Source organism: Pteropus alecto, unplaced genomic scaffold, assembly GCF_000325575.1.
Source record: "Pteropus alecto unplaced genomic scaffold, ASM32557v1 scaffold166, whole genome shotgun sequence".
Lineage (NCBI taxonomy): Eukaryota > Metazoa > Chordata > Mammalia > Chiroptera > Pteropodidae > Pteropus > Pteropus alecto.
In genome coordinates this window covers 284,647-291,184 of record NW_006439757.1, presented here as the reverse complement: position 1 = coordinate 291,184, position 6,538 = coordinate 284,647, and the positions used below count along the sequence as shown (strand labels likewise).

At 33.5% G+C, this 6,538-nt stretch overlaps 1 pseudogene; it reads left to right on the top strand.

Annotated features, from left to right (window-relative positions):
- Window positions 1-3,900: 3,900 nt before the first annotated feature.
- LOC112483943 lies at window positions 3,901-4,016 on the top strand (annotated as a pseudogene).
- Window positions 4,017-6,538: the final 2,522 nt, after the last annotated feature.

Sequence of the window (6,538 nt, the reverse complement as noted above, 5' to 3'; positions counted from 1 at the left end):
TTCTTAAATCATTGTTTTATATTTGTCAGAGTAGAGGAAGAAGGTTTTTGATTTCTCTTGTTTTGCATACTACAGCAGGTTCAAATTAGAGATTGGACCAATTAAGGGAATAATAGCTAAAATTTACTTAATGCGTTATTCCTGATAATGGTATCGGGTGTCCGCCTTCATGCTGCATCAAGGCCACTTCTCTCTTTGGCAGATAGCGGGAGCTGCCTTCGTTCTTGTCATTTTCTCTGTACTTGTTGGTGTCACAATACAAAAGATAATCCACGCACAATCGAACTCTGAATCTTTTTCATTGTGGAAACGAACAAACAAAAACTTGTGTAAAATGAAATTTTTCCCTTTGTGATGTTTAGGAGTGGTGTCAGATATGATTAAAGCACCTTTGTGGGTGTATCTCAGGCTGTATTTCTCCTGGGCATTAGGGAAGTTATATTAGAAAATAAGACTGGCAACCCACAGGGGAAGATGGGAATGACCAGGAAGGGATGGCATGGGATGGCTTTTTCTGAGTGTATCTTTTAGATAGTTTTGACCTCTTGGAACCATGATAACATTGTACACACTCAAAAGAAACATAAAATTTAAAAAAATGAACCAGACAAATTGAACATAACTGTATTTCAAATGAATAACATTGTCATGCTGAATAGAGAAAGGACTTAACTTGAATAGCTTTTGAGGTCAGTATTTTGATTCTATGCCCTCAGATTAAAGATTTTTAAAAGTTTTAAATAAATATTGAGCTCCAGATAGTAGGGATTTTTCTGTTGTTGTTGTTCACTCTTTGTAGTGCTATGGGCTAACAATTGTCAACTACTTCCTGTGTATTTGATGACTGGACAATCAAATAAATATACTGAGTATAATGTGAGCTACATTTCTCATTGTCAGACAAGAGAGTTAGAAATGTATAAACGTGAAAACTAGAATGTACACTCTGTCGTCGGTAGTTTGTTGTTGGAGTGAACTCATTTATGTGAATATATATATATATACACACACACACATATGTGTGTGTGTATTCATTATATATGTATACATATGTTTGAATATATGTTGTTTTAATCACTTATTTATTTCTATCTATGAACTTTTGATTATTCACTTAGTTGGAAGAAAGTTGCAAAAGGTTATTTGTACATATATGACATAAGATTATTTCTTTTATCCTAATTACATACTTTTGTAAAGCCAATATTTATATTCATTTGTATTCCCTGATCAGGATGATATAACCTGAAGTATGCTCAGAGAAAGAAAGAAATAATCATTTGTATTCCCTGATCAGGATGATATAACCTGAAGTATGCTCAGAGAAAGAAAGAAATAATCTTAAGATAAAAAAATATATATACCATGATGATCTGAGTGAATAACTGAGAATTGATTTCATGTCTTTATGATAATTGATATTTCAAAGAATTAATTAATCTTAGTTGTAGTTACTTAAAGCTTATAACTTTAAAATACCCAACATTTATAAAGTCCAGTTTTTCATAGTTTGTTGAGAAATTAATTACATTTGTCCAAATATTTTTACCCAAAATTGTATGACTAAGAACTAAAAACCATCAAAAAGATAATGTTTGCAAGGAGCCTGCATTTATGATAACCATTTGTAAGAGCATACTTCATTAGGAGGAGACAAAATTTGATAGTTTTATGGATTCTTCCATGAAACAATAAAATGAGAAAGAGCTTTGGGCATTGAACCAGGAATCTGCCTGGGGTCTCTGTGTGTCTTTTATGGAGTCATTTAATCTTTCTGTACCTTGACTGCCTCAAGACAGAAATAACTGTCTCAGGTGTTCTATGATGATTTAAATATAGTAATGCATGTGAACATGTCTGATAATAGTAAGGTATTATGCAAATACTACTTGCTGTGAACATGTTTGTTTGTTCCATTTGAAATGAGAGTTTGGAAGCCTAAATCTTAACTCTCTCAGACCTTTTACTGCTTGCATAGTCAACTCATAAAAAGGCAGAACAGCCTCTCACTGCTGTGCTTGCTGATTCATTTCTCTAACATGTAAGGAGATAAAAAGATAATTTATTCTACTTTTATTGATTGCTGAATGTCTCAGAGTTTAAAAAAAAATTAAAATTTAGAAAAGATTAATGTGTGCTTCAATGCCTAGTAAATTCTATTTGATCAGCTTAAATTATGAGGAGTTACGTCTCAACATTGTAAGATTTAAAAACATGATTTAGGAGAAACAAAAGATTTTATGACATAGTAAAGGTGGTAGGACAATCCAGTGATCTCAATCAGTCGCGGTTTCATTTCAATCTTGTTTAAGAAATATGGCCATTACCTGCCTGATATTGTAACAAAGTATTTGGAAATAATGGAATGTTGAGTCATTCTTCTGGAGGTCAGTGGACATGTCAAAGCTAGTATTAGAGATTGATCATGAAAAATTTCATGGGACTCTGTTGTATAGAAGATCTCTGAAACTTACTCATCATATATAACTGTAACTTTATACCTATTGAAAAACACCTCCTCATTTCTCCCTCCCCTGTTCCCTGGTAACCACCATTCTGTTGTCTATTTCTGTACCTCTGATACTTTAGATATTCCATATATGAGGAATCATGCAGTGTTTGTCCTTCGAGGCTGAATAGTGTTCCGTTTATGTATTCCATTTATGTATCACATTTCTTTTATCCATTCTTCTGTCCATGGATGTTTAGGTTTCTTTTATGTCTTTGCCATTGTAAATAATGCTACAATGAACATGGTGGTGCAGATATTTCTTTGATTTAAGTTCTTTTGGATGTACACCCAGAAATGGATTTGCTGGATCATATGGTAGTTCTAGATAATTTTTTCCTGTTTTCATACATAATGCCTATAGTTAATAATAAGGCATTGTGGCTTAAAAATCTGTTAGTAGGGTAAATCCCATGTTAAGTGTTCTTACCATAAAAAATAAAAGTAAAACAAAGTAAAACAAAACAAAACAGAAAAACAGAAGGACACGAGGACATTTTTGGAGGTGATTAATATATTTATTACCTGGTAACATGTAATATATTATTTTACACATATATTATTTATGGGCGATTTTTGTATACTAATTATATCTCAACGAAGCTAGGGGAAAATGTCATGGGAGTCAACTTCTAAAATTTTTATATTCTCAAAATTTAGATTTTCCTAGGAATGTCATAAGCATGAACGTGTGTAGTTATGGTACCCTGAGTCCCCAGAGGTCATCTGCTTAGGCCATTATCCAAAACAACCCAGCTCTGGGAAGATGACACAGAGGACTTCATGAGCCTAACATTCTGTTACATTGTGCCTTTCGAGAAGCATTTAGGAACAGGATTATTTTCTTTTTTACTGACTTAGATCAGAGAAGAGGACCTTTTGGATTTTAAGAGATGAGTTTTACATAGTTTTGAGTATTTCAACCTTTTTCAAAAAAACAAGCTTCCTGAATGAGATGAGAGATTGCTCTTGTCATGTTGTCTTTCCATAGTGCCTAGTAGTAAATCTTTTACCAGTAGAAGGGCTGTAGGGAGGTTCATGAGTAAAGAGATTGGGTCTTCTCAAGTCAGGAATCTCAAGACCTGCAGAGGGAGATTAAATTGGGTCTCTCTTAGTAATTTCAGAATGACTACCATTTTTTCCTAGAAATATTGGTGGTATATTGAATATTGAATATTTTCAGTAAAAATGATTATAATCACCATATCCATGGGATATATATTTTGAAATGTGAGATAATGTGCACACTTGCCAAGAAAAAGGGCTATACATAAGGTAATTTATCCTTTTTAGATGTGTTTGAGGACGTGGTTCAATAGTGTAGCAGTTAGCATGTCTGCTTTACATGCAGAAGGTCCTGGGTTCACACCCTAGTGGAGCCACAGTCCATGGTCCATGGCCATGTCACCCTGAACAAGCCTGATGTCTGATTTCAGAAGCTAAGCAGGGTTGGGCCTGGTTAGTACTTGGTTGGGAGACCACCTAGGAAGACCAGGTGCTGTAGGCATAAATAATAATAAATAAATAAAATAAAGATGTGTTTTGTTTATGTTTTCTTAGTCACATTGGTGACATTGAGGCAGTTAGTAGCTCTTCAAGGACTACCATTTCCTAACAAAATTTTTCCTTATTTTCTCATGGAAGAGTAAATTACTTAATTTTCCTATACTTAAGTAATCATAGAGTTGTGAGGATTACATGGTATGATGTCTATAAGGCACTTACTGCAGAACTTGATGAATAATATGTGGGCATGTTGCGAATCTTCATGGCAGTAAATAATTAAGTCGTTCCTGTAGAAACTCTAAAATTGCCGTGTCAAATTCCTTTTAATTTTTATAATAATAAAAGTAAAGAATTATACAATATTACTCTACTGACCAAAGTTTAGCAAAAACTATATACCAGACACTATTACACGATATCTTTGAATATTAGTTACAGTAACTTACAGAAGAAAATTTTAAGAAATTCTTAGGTATCTCAATGGAAGAGATAAGAACTCTATGAAAGAGAATAAAATTATAGATAGGAAACAAGCTGTAAAGACAAAAATGAACAAAAGGATAATGAGCTGGAAAGAGAAATGAATGAAATGAGGAAAGACTAAAAGGAAACTAAAAACACAGCAACAGAAGTGGAATCCTAGTGAGGGTGATGGGGATAAGAAAATGTTCTTGTGATCTCTAAGGGTACCAGAACTGTATATTTCAGTCCAGTAACTAGCTGAACACAAGCAAGTCAGGGCAGCGGTGGTATATGCAGGTAGATGGGACAATATCTTAGAATAAGCAACAAGAGGCCAATAGGGACATCATTTTTTTATTTTTATTTTTTGATTGAGATAAAATTCCCGTAACATATGGTTTACCATTTTAACCATTTTAAAGTGTAAAATTCAGTGGTTTTTACTATATTTACTATCAAATTCCAGAACATTTTTATTACTCCAAAAGGAAACCACATGCCTCCTAATTTTCCCTCCCCCCATCCCCTGGAAACCATTAATCTACTTTCTATTTCTGTGAATTTACCTATTCTGGACATGTCACATAAATAGAATCATATAACACTTTTGTATTTTTCTTTGTACTTTTGTGTCTTTCTTTTTTCACTTATCATAATGTTCTCAAGGTTCATTTATGTTATACTTGAATCAGTACTCTATTCTTCTTTATTGCTGAATAATATACCATTATATGGATATGTCACTTTTGTTTATTCATTCACAGTTAAGGAATGTGAGTCATTTCTGTTCTTTGGTTGTTATAAAAAATGCTGCTATGGACATTCCTTTATAAGTTTTTGTGTGAACATATGTTTTCAGTTCTCTTAGGTAAATACTTAGGAGTGAAATTGCTGGGTCACATGGTAACTCTGTTCAACTTTTCAAGGGACTGTCAACTGTTTTCCACAGTTGCTGCACTATTTTACCGTCCTACCAGCAATGTCTGAGGATCCCATTTTCTCTACATCCTTGCCAACACTTGCTATTGTGTATAGCCATTCTAGTTGGTCTGAAGTGGTTTCTTATTGGGGTTTCGATTTCTGTTTTTCTGGTGAGGAATGACATTGAGCATCTTTTCAGTGCTTATCGGCCATGTATTACTTCTTTGGCAAAATGTCTATTCACATCTTTTTCCCATTTTTACATTGGATTCTTATTGTTGCATTGTAAACATTCGTAATATGTTCTAGATACTAGGCCCTTATCATATGTGGTTTGTAAATATTTCCTCTCATTATGTGTGCTGTCTTCTTCCTTTCTTAATAGTGATGCCATTACCTAATCCAAGGTCATGAAGATTTACAAATTGGTTTTCTTTTAAGAGTTTAATAGTTATAACCCCTGTATCTAGCTCTTTGATTCATTTTGTGTTATTTTTTTTTTATGTATGGTGTGAGCTAGGGATCCAAATGCATTCTTTTTATATGACTTCATTCAGTGGCCCTAGCACCATTTGTTGAAGAGACTATTCTTTCCACATTGCATACCTTTGGTAGCCTCATTGATATCAATTGATATCACACACACACACACACACACACACACACACCCCCCTCCCCTACACACATATACATACACACATACATAACATAAATATATATAGAAAAAAACATATATATACTTATTTATTTATGGGCTCTCAATTCTATTCCGATGACTTATATGTCTACCCTTATACCAGTATCACACTGTTTCGATTACTGTAGCTTTGTAGCTTTGTGGTAAGTTTCGAAATCAGGAGCTGTGAGTACTCCTACTTTGTTTTTCACTTTCAAGATTATTTTGGCTATTTGGGAACACTTGCATTTCCACATAAATTATAAGATCAGCTTGCCCATTTTTGTGAAGAAAAGCAGTCGGAATTTTGATATGGATTGCATTGACTGTACATAAATATGGTGAATTTTACTGTCTTAACAATATTAAGTCTTTCGTTCCTTGCGCATGAAATATCTTTCCATTTATATAGGCCCTCTTTATTTCAACAATTTTTTTTTAGTGTAGAAACCTTTCACTTCCTT